Source organism: Oryctolagus cuniculus, chromosome 6 (assembly GCF_964237555.1).
Source record: "Oryctolagus cuniculus chromosome 6, mOryCun1.1, whole genome shotgun sequence".
NCBI lineage: Eukaryota > Metazoa > Chordata > Mammalia > Lagomorpha > Leporidae > Oryctolagus > Oryctolagus cuniculus.
The window spans coordinates 107,944,184-107,959,969 of NC_091437.1; the positions used below are offsets into that span (position 1 = coordinate 107,944,184).

Here is a 15,786-nt window from a genome sequence, read left to right on the forward strand (position 1 = left end):
TTATAAATATATATGAACACAACAGAATTCCAAAATATATTACATAAAAGCATATGAAATAAAAAAATGATCCATTAATTTAGTGGGAGAAGTGGATAGCTCCATAATAAGAGTTTGAGACTTTAATATAACAGTTTCCACAATGGATAGAGCTTCTAGATGGAGGCTTGATAGAATATAGAAAACTTGAACAGCACCATAAATTAACTAAACCTAACAAATATATATAATATTCCAACAACAGCTAAATACACATTCTTCTCAGGTAAACCTGAGACATTCACCACCTTGTTACTCTGTATGTTACTCCACAAAACATGACTCAGTATATGTAAAAACATAAATATCATGCAAAATATATTCTTTGATCAGTATAAAGCTTGAAATCTATAATAGGAGCCAGCATGTGGCATAAAGGGTAAAGCTGCCACCTGCAGTGCCAGTGTCCCATATGGGCACTGGTTTGAATCCTGGCTATTCCACTCTGATCCAGCTCTCTGCTGTGGCCTGAGAAAGCAATGGAAGAATGCCCAAGTCCTTGAGCCCCTGCACCCACTTCTGGCTCCTGGTTTCAGATCGCCATGGTTTTGGCTGTTGCAGCTGTCTGAGAGTAAACCAGCGGGTGGAGGACCTCTCTGCCTTTGCCTCTCTGTAACTCTGCCTTTCAAATAATTAAATAATTTTTTTTGAAAAAAAAAAGAAATCAAGATCAAAGAAACTTGAAAATTCACAAACACATGGAAATTTTTTAGTAGCACAAATATTATTTATTTTTCACTTAATTTTTAGAAATATTCTTTTTTTCTATATAAGGTGAGCAAATTTTATGCTTTCCTATATACAGATTTAGGAGCATAGTGATACTTTCCACCCTACCCTCCCTCCCACCAATGCTCACACCTTCCTTCCTCCTTCCTTTCACATTCTTTCTTTTAATTTTTATAATGATATACTTTCAGTTTATGTTATAATCATGAGGTAACCCCTCCACTAAGTAAATAATTCAACAAATAGTAATAAGGAAAAAAAGACACATGATAATTAAACAAAAGTAATGATTTAAAATGATTCATTATATAAGGATCAAACAACCAGCCAGGAGAAGGCAGTAATGAAGGAAATGAGGACCCATTGGGTCAAGTTGGACATCACCAGAGAAATTAGAAATTATTAGAAATGATTGCTAATGAGAATACAGCATATAGAACTTACATGGAAGAGTAAACCCAGTACTCAGAAATATATAACTGAATATGCCTTAAGTATATATATATTTGGGAAAAATCTCAAATCAGCTACATAGATTTAGAAATACAGAAAGAAGAAATGAAGCAAAAAGTTGGTGCCACAATTTCTCTTTCATATTAATTACATATATTTTCTAACCATTTTAATAATTAAATCTCACAAAACAAATATATTTTATTTTTCTCAAAGAGAAAGCAAAAGTTGGAGTATTAAAGCATGCAGCATGGTAAAATCTCTAACACACATCATCAGCAGATTCATCTTTAGATAGCTACAGATGAAATTTATAAATACTTCTAAAGTGGGAGACTTCAGCTACCTAATACTGAATTCCAAATTGCACATAGGATTGCTACACAAGTATTTTGTATTTTAATTAAATATTTTTTTGTTGAATTTGTGTCTACCTGTAAAACACCATGTGCTGACAAACTAGAGTGAGTTCTTAAAATATACCACCCGTCAGATTCTGGAACTAATCTCTGCTTTTGAATAAGATTACAGCAAATATTACATAGAGAGCATTATGACTTGATAGATGAACATTTATCATTCTTGAGTATGGAATTGTTTGAGCAGAATCTTATTTTCAACCTTAGAATTACATGTCTATTCTGCATCATTTGTTAATTTATTCAATCACGTGCTGAGTAACAATGTTAAATTAAAATAGACATAACTCTCATTCTTTGATACACAAATGACTCAGTTTAATTACAAACTGGAAAGTCTGCATGAAGGAGACTACCAGAAAATGAAACAAAAAAAAAGTATTTGGGGGCAGAGAAAAGAGCTATAATATTTTGCACACATGCATCTTATTTATTCTTTATAGAAATTGGTGTGATATAGTTTGTATTACTATCAGTAAAATTAAAGCATCATTGAGGTATTTGTTTTTTTCTATCAGGTACCTGTATTAGAGCATTGCCTAACACCTAATAACTATTACATATTTCTAAATGTGGATGAAAAGGAAAAAATGAAAGAGAAAATGGAAAGAGAAAGACTTGAAGTATATTTAATTTTATATTTTAGAATGCGTCTCAGGGAAGTAAAATGGCTTCTATAAGGTCATTACTTGAAAAAATTCTGTTTATTTCTTAGACTAAGAAAATATATTTTGAAGAATTAATTTGAAATCTAATACAGTAACAAGGTCCATAGTTCATTGCAAGTAGCTTGAATAAATTAATTCTCAATAATATATCTAATATATTTTTCCTGTTTCTCTAAATATATTGAAAAAGAAAATGAAACTCAGTCTCTTCAAGGGGAGGCCCCTTTCAAACTGTACCTTATAAACCCAGCAGCCTCTAATAACATCGTATATTCTCAGCGATCCTTCAATATATTGATACCAATAATGAATAGCATAATTTTCTGAACAAGGCAAATTTCAAAGAACTTGAAGGCCTTTACTAAATAGCAGAATGTTGAGTATCATATAAACTTAAGTACTACTGAATGCATCAAAGTTTGTGTGCATTATACCATTATGCCCAGTAAATATCAGAAAATTTTTATAACTTGATTTAAACCATGTGTAAACAGCATATGTTGTTCAGTACAATCTTCATGTAGCTCTTACTTCATTTATTTCATTTAACTGAAGACATTTCAAATTAGCATTACATATAATCTGAAATGATGAGAATGCAACATAAGGAAATATTTTTCATCAGAACATTAAAAGTAAGTGGTGCTAAATAAGGCATTGAGGATTTTTATATTTTAATAATCAATATTTTCATATCTGTAACCATATTTCCTTGTGTGTACATACTAAATTTAATATAATTTGAATGATTTAAATGTAAGAAGTCAAGAACAATAAATATTGTTCATTATTTTGATGATTTATGATTATGTCACACAGAATAACTTAGTTCAAATCATTCCTTGTCTAGTTGCCATTTTAAGCATGTAACTATGTTTTATTAAGTAAACTATTAATAATTGCTAATAAGAATTAGGGCAACTACTTGGCATAAATAAACGTCTATGAGCTTACCAGATTCAAATTTATATTGGAAGGAAACAGATTAGTTTTAATAGTATTGCTTTAATAAATGGCCATGAATATGTAATTGATTTTTACCTTTGTCTAAGAGACTAGTCAAACAGATCAAATAATACAGCCAAAATAAAACAGATAACACCTGTTTTTGTCAATCATATTTTAAGCACTTCTCTGTAATGTTTAATTTAATTCTTTAAAAAAAAACACTTTATTGGCCAGCACCGCGGCTCAAAAGGCTAATACTCCGCCTGCGGCGCTGGCACACTGGGTTCTAGTCGCAGTCGGGGCGCCAGATTCTGTCCCGGTTGCCCCTCTTCCAGGTCAGCTCTCTGCTGTGGCCAGGGAGTGCAGTGGAGGATGGCCCAAGTGCTTGGGCCCTGCACCCGCATGGGAGACCAGGAAGAAGCACCTGGCTCCTGGCTTTGAATCAGCGTGATGCGCCGGCGGCAGCATGCCGGCTGTGGTGGCAATTGGAGGGTGAACCAATGGGAAAGGAAGACCTTTCTCTCCATCGCTCTCTCTCTCACTGTCCATTCTGCCTGTCAAAAAATAAAAAAAAAAAATTAAAAAAACACCTTATGGGATAGAGATAGTTACTATCCCCAGTTTACAAATAAACAAGAAAACTTGATTAAATTATAAAGGTGTTGAATAGCAGATGAATGATTCAAACCCATGCAATCTGACTTTAAAATCTATGTTGTATCTCCTTGCATACAGGAAATTTAATTTATTAAGATACATTACTGCATATTCAATTAAATTAGATAATTTCTAACTGAGCTCATAACCTACTGTGGGCTTTGATAACAAATTATTTAGAGCATATCCTATCATTTATTTTCTTAGTGACATAAATGAAATTTCCTGAAGTTTGACACATATTTAGTGCCTAATTTTGCACATAATTTTTATTTTCTTTATTAATGTAGGAAAAATATGTTTTCAGGAAGAAACGCCACTGATGTCATAGTAACTTTATTCCAATTTTTAAGCCTTATATATGTGCATCTTAGAAGTAAATAAAGAATTCAGCAAGCAGTAAGTAGAAATACCACTGTCCCTCAGGAGTATAGACAAGTAGATACAGTAATTATTATAAAGCAAATAGAAAAATATGTCATTGAAAAATTAATTTTTGATACAAAGAAGACACTTATAGATGTTATTCTTATTAGTCTATTATACTATTGATATTGGAATTAATAATTATCAAAATCAGACTAGTTTAGAAAATCAGATTGTTATATTAAATAGTCTGAAAAAATGATGAATTATAGCTGTTCATAATTCATATTTCAAATATCACAGTGAAATATTCATGAAAATATTTCAAATAATAAAACGTAGTGGACAAAGGCAGTAAATGCAAGAAAATAGTTTTATTAATAAGAATTTGCCAAAAGTCACAAAGAATTAATAAAAAGAATCTCCATGGATCAAAGTACTGAGTCAGAATACTTTTCATTCACCTTGAAACATTGATTTTTATCCACCTCTCCTATTCAGGAGTTGCAATCAAGGAAATCCAGTCCTATTTCAGTCCTGACCTTCTCTCCACTTTTACCCCCATATATTCCTCTTCTGTGTAGTGAGTGGTTGGAAAAAATGTTCTAGAATCAGCAAAGTTGCAGAATTTTATATGATGGTCCAAAATTAGTTTGGTGAGCAAAATGGGTTAATTGGATTTTTGATTCTTTTCCTTTGATTTTTCAAAGGCAATTTAGTTTATTTGCCATGTATGGGACAAATATATAGTGTATATTAAGACTAAGTATGAAACCATTAAAAGCCATAGATTGCTTCATATCAGTTTAGGTTATATCTTACTACCCAAGAAGTTGTAGCCACACAATTTTTATTTCAGGACTTTAGGTTTTTGAAATGCAGTGAAAGGAATGTGAACAAGAGCAATATCCCTTCCCTTTTAAATCCACGATGGACACTTCCACTTTAATTTGTAATCGTATCTGTAGTACCAAACAGTGTTTCATTTGGTTTGACCCTTCATTGTATAACTTTGACTATTCCTTCATTTATTCCATGCAGTATGACCAAGGACTGGGCTTCATGCCAGCAGGAGACATTAAATGATGAATAAGATAAATGATATTCTTGTCCTCATGACAGAGATAGTCTAGACGAATCGAAATACACTAAGAGATAAATAGTTACATGAGTAATTAGACCATAACAATTGGGATAAGAGATACTAAGGACTTCTGAAAATGTTTAGTTAGGTACACCTCCAAGTATGAGAGAGAAGGGAGGGGCAGGTGCTGTGGCACAGCAGGTTAAGCCATGGCCTGCAGCACCGGACATCCCATATGGATGCCAAATCCTATCCAAGCTGCCCCACTTCTAATCCAGCTCCCTTCTAATGCACCTATGAAAGCAGCAGAGGATGGCCCAAGTGCTTGGAATCCTGCACCCACTTGGGAGACACAGAAGAAGCTTGTGGCTCCTGGCTTCATATCACTGCAGCTCCAGTTTTTGCAAACATTTGGGGAGTGAACCAGTGGCTGGAAGATCTCACTGTCTCTCTGTGTTTCTTCTTCTCTCTCTCTGTAACTACACCTTTCAAATGAATAAATCAACCTTTAAAAAATAAACAGAGGGAAGGGAATGTGAGAAAATGATTTTTAAGTGCAGAGCTGGAAATTGATTAGAGGAAGAGAGTTCTTGGGGGGAAGGATGATGAAAGCAGGTGGCTGATAAGGAGTAAGTGGAAGACTGTTGTGGAGAAGCTGGAACACCAGCTGTGGGCCACAATGTGTCCAGCCATGTGAAAAAACATTGAGGATTTGGGCCTTTAAAGACAATAGGGGGCTGGCGCCATGGCTCACTTGGTTAATCCTCCACCTGTGGTGCCAGAATCCCATATGGGAACCGGGTTCTAGTCCCAGCTGCTCCTCTTCCAGTCCAGCTCTCTGCTGTGGCCCGGGAGTACAGTGGAGGATGGCCCAAGTGCTTGGGCCCTGCACCTGCATGGGAGACCGGGAGGATGCACCTGGCTCCTGGCTTCGGATCGGCATAGCTCTGGCCGTACCGGGGGGTGAACCAACGGAAGGAAGACCTTTCTCTCTGTCTCTCCCTCTCACTGTCTGTAACTCTACCTGTCAAATAAATAATATTTAAAAATAAAAGACAGTAGGAACCCACTGGGGGATTTCAAAACAGATTGCTGTGCTCACACTTGCATGAAAACACATGACTATGTTAGGGAAGTATGTGGCAGAGGATGGAAGATGAGGTGAGAGGCTATTTTGAAAAATAGCATGTTAACCAGCAATTCACTTGGGAAGCTGCTTCTGGCACCATAATTCACATGAGGAAATAAAACTAGTGGTCTGTAATGCTTGGCAGTAAAACTAAATACGTGAATTTTGTGTCTTACAAAATATATCATAAACATAGGCACACATTAGACATGGGGCCCTTGGGGGTCACTATAGTGGCAAGCTGGTGAAGCCGCCACCTGCAACACTGGCATCCTATATGCATGCCGCTTTTGAGTTTCAGTAGCTCCATTTTAGGTGCAGTTCCCTGCTCATGGCCTGGGAAAGGCTGTGGAAGATGGCCCAAGTGCTTGGAATCTTGATTCTGGGTTTGGCCTGGCCCAGCCACAGAAGTTGTGGCCATCTGGGGAGTGAACCAGCAGATGGGGAATCTCTGTCTGTCTGTTTCTCCCTCTATCTCTATGATTCTAAATTTCAAATAGATAAATAAATTCTTAAAGCAAAAGACAGAGAGATGGGGGAATTGTATGATATGTGAGAAATATTACCTTTTGACAAGAAAAAGACAACCCTTAAATAAGTGGGAAATACGTATTGATTACATTTTGCCAGCTCAAAATCAATAGCAGGAAAGAAAATGCAAATTCTTAAACTGAATTAGGTCTTAGAATATCATATCTTTTAATAAGGTAACCATGGACAAATCTTAATATAAAATGGAAAATGACTTAGTGAGAAAGAATATAATTATGATTGCTGCTCTTTTAGATTTTTACTACAAAAACTAGCCCATCCTGAAGTTTAAGAGAAAGATGTCAGAATCCATTAACCTTGTTCTTTCTTGGTATAATTCTGAGAGAGAAAAGTAGTAAGAGTGAATTAGAAAACAAAAATCAACACTTTCTCAAATAAACATTTCAGAAAATTTTCTGAGTATGAAATATAAATATTAGTGGTTCACCAGGAAACATACATTCTTGCTAGAAAAGAGCATCTTTGTTAGTGCATCATTTTGACAATAAAACTAATTAAGCAGGATCTTGTTAATAGTAATTGCTAAACTAACATTAAAACTTCCCCCATGGAGGGTGAAACCCCAGTGAAACGAAGTGGTCATCAAAGAAGGAGGTACTTTTCGCTGAAGGGAGGAGAAAGTTTTCAAGTTGCTTATGGTATTCTCTAAATACTGAAGGAGTCTGTCTATTCAAAAGGCTTCTGTAGCCTAGGCAGCTCATGTCAAGAGCCTTGGGTGGTCACTGACGTCCTACATTAAGAGTCTTAACTGTTAAATTAACAAGAGTCACTGTGCGCTAACTTCCCATGTGGGACCTCTGTCCTCAACGAGTTGTCTAAGTGCTTGCAAAAGATGTATCATTCTTGGCTACTTCTTTAAAGTTAATTATATTTCAAAAAAAAAAAAAAAAAAAAGAGAGAGAAGTGAAATTAACTTCAAGATGCAATGACTTTGAAGAGCTCTTGTTTCGACTATTGAGGAACAGTTTTGTTGCTTTTTTGTGTGTGTGTGCAAATTGCTGAACCCTTTACTTAGTATAGAGTTGGTCTTCTGTGTATATTTTAATTGAAAATGGATCTTAGTCAGGGGATGGGTCTGTGGATTGGAGAGGGGGGAGAAGAAAGGGTGAGAGAGTGAGGGGGAGGACAGATATGGTAGGAAGAATCACTATATTCCTAAAGTTGTACTTCTGAAATGCATGAAGTTTGTATTCCTAAAATAAAAGATCTCTTTGGGGAAAAATTAAGCCGGCGCCGTGGCTCAATAGGCTAATCCTCCACCTTGCGGCGCCGGCACACCGGGTTCTAGTCCCGGTTGGGGCGCCGGATTCTGTCCCGGTTGCCCCTCTTCCAGGCCAGCTCTCTGCTATGGCCAGGGAGTGCAGTGGAGGATGGCCCAGGTGCTTGGGCCCTGCACCCCATGGGAGACCAGGAAAAGCACCTGGATCCTGGCTCCTGCCATCGGATCAGCGCGGTGCGCCGGCTGCAGCGGCGGCCATTGGAGGGTGAACCAACGGCAAAGGAAGACCTTTCTCTCTGTCTCTCTCTCTCACTGTCCACTCTGCCTGTCAAAAAAAAAAAAAAAAAAAAAAAAAAAAAAAGAAAAATAAATAAAAAAATTAAAAATCAAAGTTTAAGAATGCAAAAACAAAGCACAAATGCAGATGGTCTATTTTAAAATGATGCGACAATATTTCTTTTTGTGTGTGCTTGTATGCCAAAACTTAATTATTTGCCTGTTCTGATAGACATTTTGGTATTTCCAGTTTTCATTGGTCTTGTGATAAGCATTGAAATAAAAATGTTTTACCCCCGCCCAAAAAAAAAACCTACCCCACCAAGGGCCTCTTTGGCCTCTTGTTTTGGTGAAATTACAAGACAGAAAGACAGAACCACAGAAATAAACCCAATATAGCAAAATATGAATAAGTCTGAAATCTCATGAAAATAAAGCATTAGTATAAATATATTTTAAAGATTTTAAAGATTATTTATTTATTTGGAAGAAAGAGTTACAGAGAGACAGAGGCAGAGAACAAGAGATAGAGAGAGAAAGAGAGGGAGTTAGTTCTTCCATCCTCTGATCCACTCCCTAATTGGCCATAATGGCTGGAACTACACTGAACTGAAGCCAGGAGCCAGGAGCTTCTTCCAGGTCTCCCACGTGGATATAGAGGCCCAAACACTTGGACCATCTTCCACTGCTTTTCCACGCTGTAGTAGAGAGCTGAATTGGCAGTGGGGCAGCCGGGTCTCAAATCAGTGCCCACATGGGATGCAGGCACTGCAGACAGCTGCTGCACCAGCTATACCACAGTGCCAACCCAGTATAAAAATTTTGGGGCCAGAACCATGGCACAATAGGTAATTCTCCACCTGTGGCGCTGGCATCCCATATGGGAGCTGGTTCTAGTCCTGGCTGCTCCTCTTCAGATCCAGCTCTCTGCTATGGCCTGGGACAGCAGTAGAAGATGGCCCAAGTCCTTGGGCCCCCTGCACCTGCGTGGGAGACCTGGAAGAAGCTCCTGGCTCCTGGCTTCAAATTGGCACAGCTCTGGCCATTGCGGGCATTTAGGGAGTAAACTAATGGACGGAAGACCTTTCTCTTTCTCTCTCTCTCTCAGTGTCTATAACTCTACCTCTCAAGTAAATAATTAAATAAATAATCTTAAAAAATTGATGAAATATATTCTACTTGTCACTTTTTATTAAAATAGAACAGAATTCAAATAGTTCATAGATACAATTATAAGAATATAATATTTCCCTCCTTTCCTCTATTCCTCCTTCCTTTCTTCCTTTTTTGATTTTTGTGATAACATAGTTCTAATTTACTTCATAATCACAGGTTTAATGCTGCATTAAATAAGCAGTTCAAGAATAAATAGAATTATAGAATAATAATAAATAGAATAAATAGAATTTCTTTTTTATGGCTGTGTAATATTCTATGAAGTGTGTGTGTGTGTGTGCATGTGTGTGTGTATTCAGTCATAAGTTGATGGACATCTGTGTTGATTCCATCTTAGAAATTATAAATTGAACTGCTACAAATATAGAGGTACAAGTAATTCTTTCATATGCTGGTTTCATTCCCTTTGGGTATATTCCCAGGAGTGTGATGTCTGGGCCATATGGTTCATTGATTTTTAGATATCTGAGCAATCTCCATACTGTCTTACATAATGGTTGTACTACTTTACAATCCCACCAATAGTGGAAGGGTACCTTTTTCTCTACATCCTCACCAGCATTTGCTGTTTTTTGATTGGATGATAACCATTGTAACTGGGGTGAGGTGAAACCTCATTGTGGTTTTGGTTTGCATTTCCCTGATGGCTGTATTTTAATCCTTTAAATACAGTTTGTAAGTTATATCATTAGTTGGTTGGTCTCTTCACATTGTTGAATATTTTCTTTACTGTGACAAAACTTCTTAGCTTGATATATCCCCATTTATCTATTTTTGCTTTTATTACCTGTGCTTCCAGGTTCTTATCCAAGAAGTCCTTGCATATGCCAATGTATTGCAGCATTTACTGTATGTTTTCCTCTAGTAATTTGATGGTTCTAGGTTTAGATCATTGATCCATTGTGAGTTGATTTTTATCACTTAGGATTGCTTTAGCTATTCGAGGTCTCCAGATAAATTTTAGTATCTTTATTTCTGCATTTGAGGAGGATGTCTTTAGTATTTTGACTAGAATAGTATTGAATATGTAAACTGCTTTGGGTAATGTGGACATATTGATGCTATTGATTCTTTAAATCCACAAACATGGACAATCTTTGTATTTTCTTGTGTATTCTTTTTATTTCCTTAACGTTTTGTAATTTTCATCATAGAGATATTTCATATTCTTGGTTGAAAAAGAATAAGAGTTTTTGTTTTATATTGTATTTTAAAAGCAGCTCCTTTTTTACTTCTTGTTTTCAGAAACATCAATATAAATATCAGATTAATCTGAGCTTTCAGAGCTAAATCAAGAAATATATATATACAATATATAAATATATATATATATAACTCCATGAATTTTATTTACTTGTCACTTGAGCACATCTATACAAGTTCTTTGATAGCATTATATGTCAAAATTTTTATAGTGTTTGCAGCCTTGGACTGATAAATGACTCAAAATGTGTACTTCTACTGTACTTGCCATTATTTCAACCTAAAATATTATAGGATTGAATGTTCTATAAGGATGCATTGCCCTAAGGAAATAGTATTGCTTTCACCTTTGTTTAAACCTTTAATAATGAAATGTTTCACAACTGGTTCCCAAGCAAGCCAGAAATCAAAGCCATTTAATTTATTCTGTATTTCTTGTATAACACAAAATTAAAAATCTCAATTCTTATCTACAGCTGTTACATTAAACCTGACAATTATTTCCTAAACCAGTTTTAATTTGGACATGTATTCTGAAATAAAATAAAGTTAACTAATCTATGATCCAAGTTTTGTTTTGTGTATAATCCATTATTTGTCTATATTCAGTAGCAGGAAACATTAATAATACATAATAGTAAAATTTTATATTACTTTATTTTAATTTTGATTTCTGAAGATATAAAAATATTAATATAATTGTGCCTAGAAATTACATGTCAATTACATGTTAGCTGGATAATGTCAAGAATATTTGAACTGAAAATGATACTGTAAGTAAATGACAGTTCTGATCCTCTCTTGTGGTTGGGAGATGGACATCTGATTTGGAGTCCACTTGGCCTTAGTTTTCACTTGAGAATAAATACCATCATTATAACCTTCATGTCTTACACAAGAACGATACAATGTTTGATGAGAGTACTTGTAAAGTATTTTGAGCATTTAGAAGCAAGATGTCTTATGAATTTTAGAATTTTCCTTCACATTTGAACCTAATCATAATATAAAAATAGTCAATTTTGTTTTCAGATTTATTACATGTATCTTAAAGTACTATATTGTGTTAATTTATATTTGTATTTACTTTACTTGAAAGGTAGACACATACACACACACACACACACACACACAGATCTATCTGCTAGTTTACTTCCCAAATGCCTTCTACAGCCAGAGCTGTGTTCCAGGCTGAAACCAGGAGCCATGAACTCATTTGGGCCTGCCATACGGGGACTCAAGAGCTTGCGGCATCATCTGCTGCCTGCCAGGAGGTACATTAGCAGGAAGCTGCATGGTAAATCCAGTAGCCAGAGCTTGAATATGGAATGTGGGGAACCAAGCAGCAACTGAGCCACTGTGCCAAACACCCACCCCTAAAGTGACAGATAGTTAAAATAGAAGACTTAAAACAATTTTAAATATCAACCTTTCTAGAGTGTAATATCAAAATAAAAATTCTTTTCATATGATATTTATAGCTAATAATAATATATAGCACTTTGAAAATAAGCAAAGAAAATAAGATTATAATAAATGTGAGTTGTAATTAAGTAAACTGCTGTTAACTAAGAATAACCAATGCTATAAATCAATAGTTTTGGTTTAAAATTTGTGAATTCAATGAATATAAATTTCTTTAACATTTTAAGACCTATAGTAGGTTGCTGATGAGTCTGGGATTAGATATGAGTTGTGTCTCAGGATCAAGATAAAGGAATAGTAATATATGCATAACAATTTATCTACCTTTACTTTTTCTATTTTAAACTCATTTACATAAAATTTCAAAAAATGTAGATGCCTGGAATGTATACTCTGTGGGTGATGCTATTACTGATGTTGCCAACCTTCATCTTTCCTTTCACTTGATAAAGGAGAATTAGCACTACACCTATATTTAAAGGTATATAGGCCTTTCTAAAGTTCAGCTAAGAAATACAAATAAAAGGCATATCTGATTTACACATATTCAATATTATTTTATGTTGAGTTATGACATGTAAATATGTGGAGCCTATGTTGTGGCTTAGTGGGTTAAGTTGCCACCTACTACTCTGGCATCCAATATTGTGCCGGATTGTATCCCAGAAGCTCCACTTCAGATTCACCTCACTGCTAATGGCCTGGGCAAAGCAATGAAAGATGGCCAAAGTGTGTTTTCCCCTGCCTCCCATGGTGGAGTCCTAGAAGAAGCTCCTTGCTTCTGGCTCTGGCCTGGCATTAAAGCCATCTGGGAAGTGAACCAGCGGTTGGAATGTCTGTCTCTGTCTCTCCCTCTCTCTGTAACTCTGACTTTCAAATACATATATAGGTCTTTTAAAAAAACATGTAAACATTTGAATACCAGAGTTAGGTGATAGGTGTATGGTTTGAAGCATTGTTATAGAATGCTAATATACACGAGTACTTGGTTAAATAAAATATAGAATATGTTGAGGTTTACAGCTATTTTTACTTTACTTTGTGATATTAAGCTATTTAACATTTCTAGGATTAGAATGAAAGTTCAGTCAATAACAAATGCACAGTATTAAGTATGCGATTAATAGGCAAGTCCAGGAAATGAATTATTTATATAGCTGATGATAATACCTTTGATTCAGAGTTGTACTGAGGACTGAGTGAGATACCACATATTTAATTTCAAGAAAAATGTTGGACAGAAATATGCATTAACTTTATACTGGATGTTTTTAAAATGTTAATTTTTTCATACACTATCGGATGGTTTGTCATTATTAATTGCTTTATGTGGTAGGAACAAACAGCTTCCTTCTAAAAGGTATGCCTGTTTATTTCTCAGCAATGACATTCCTGAAATTTAGCTAGGCAAGTACATGTTCAATATAAAGCCTAAACTTCAAGTTGCTTCTTAGTTAGATATATCCATGCAACCACATGTGTCCAGTGAGATATAAAGTTATACATTCAATGTAGAGAGTGCAGATTAGTAGAAGTTGTACTTTTATTATCTTCATTTTTCTGTTTGTTTTAAATTGGAACATATGTTGAAACTATATTTTAATGAAGATATCATAATAAAATACTTTTACTGCAAAAAATATTTTTCAAATTCAGCAAACTAGAGCAACCCAGGTGCCAATTTTTTACCTTTCTAATGGCATTTTGGGTTTTCTGTTCCTATTGGTGACTGCTTGCCCAACAACCAATCTCTTAACTAAAATAAGCATGCCAGTGAATTTTTTTTTTACAGAGTTAGCACTTCTTGATAGACTTCTTATTCTTTCACTCTTATAAGTGAAAACTAAAGACCACAAACTTTTGAAAAAAATTCAATGGATAAGATGAAAAATAAATAAAAGAAGAAAAATTGATTCCAAGAGAAACATGACTATCTTATGGGACAAAAGGTAACCTTCAAAAATCACTTCTTTCTAAATCTTTCTTCTTAGACATCCTATGAAAAGAATGTTACAAATATTTCAAAAATCTTTTAGGAGCTATAAAGAGTTAGGAGTATTGAAGAAGTCAACCAAAATAGATCCAATAGTCATGAAAAACTGAAAGAAAGGATAAACAGGAGTTTACTTCAAGGAATCAGCTATCTAAATAATAAACTCCGAAAAATAGTAATTAGAGTGAAAAGGGAGAAAAATGCTTAAATTTGCAGAGAAGAAAATATCCTAAAACAGATTTTAAGTATCTCAAAAGACATCAAGAAAGAAGTGAATAAAGACTCATACCAAAAATAGGCCATTGCTAGAATTTAGGATTCCATGAATGCAGTCATGATTTTAAAAGGTTTATTTTAATTAATAAAAATATGTGGTAGCAGAAAATTGAACAAACTCTTCAATGTAATCAGATTAAAATAATGTTGAGCACAAAATAATATCTACATTGAAGTTGTTACCATCATGAAATCAAAGTAAAAGTAGCCTAAATAGAAACTATATTTACCCAGACTGTTTCTAACAGCATTAAGTATGTAACTAATCAATGTTCAGCTTGTAAATCAAGAATGACATGAGTTTGTAGCAATTTCTCAATTAAAATTTCCATCATTTTAAATTCCCTTTACTACATAAAATAGGCCATCACTTAGTAATTATCTGAAGAAAATACGTGTATCCACAAAATTTGCCTCAGTGAACTTGGAGGCATTTTTAAATGCATTGGATTTTATTAACATAAAACTAGCATGTGTTTTAAACAGAAAAAAATATGTTGGCTATGAGAATTGGGTTTTGCATCTGTTTTTGAAAGGAAGTAGAACCACTGTGAATGATATGGATTACGGCAATTAGTAGAGGGCATAGCAGTTTGAAGCCAGCTTTAACAATTCCTATTGCTTCTGAATCAAGTATAGCTCCTACAGTTATGATATAACTATGGGCTGCTGTCAAGAGGAAAGTTTCTGAATGAACAGAGGACAGTGAGGAGAGAATGAAATCTCAGAAGACAATGAAAGTTGTACCTTTTATTCTCACCTCCAACCTCAGTAATGGGAGTTATCTGCAGAAGAGGCAAGCAAGCTTTCCCAGGACATTGTTGAAGGAGATGATCCAGTAGTGCTGGGGGCTCCAATCGAAAAGGAAACAAAGTTGCTAAGCCTTCGCTCCACAAGGCCGCTGAGCCTTTGCTTGAGTTTGCCGCACTTCCACATCTTAGTGACTCAGTGTTTCCAACAATCCAAGATGGACCCCGGGGGAGGTACCTAGCCTGACAGGAGACTTCCATATTCATGAACAGTATGTGTTCTCGACTGTGATAGGCCTTTGAGGGCGTGCCCGACTCGTGTCCTGCCTTACCTTTCTGCTGGTTGGTTGGCTCGGTTCCCTTGTGCCCTGGACAGCCCCCTGTCTGTGTCTATAAAAGCTCTTCCCCTCCCAATAAAGTCGAGA

The 15,786-nt window shown here is 35.3% G+C and overlaps 1 long non-coding RNA gene across 2 annotated transcripts in view; it reads right to left on the bottom strand.

The window, feature by feature from the left end:
- Nucleotides 1-15,571, bottom strand: part of LOC127490588 (uncharacterized) — an 84,674-nt gene extending 69,103 nt beyond the window's left edge. Inside the window, exon 1 of one of the 2 annotated variants that reach the window (XR_007918640.2) lies at nt 15,360-15,571. This is a non-coding gene — a long non-coding RNA (uncharacterized lncRNA). The remainder of the gene's footprint in view (nt 1-15,359) is intronic. The other variant, XR_007918641.2, reaches the window with a different exon arrangement.
- Between the last annotated feature and the right edge of the window lie 215 nt (nt 15,572-15,786).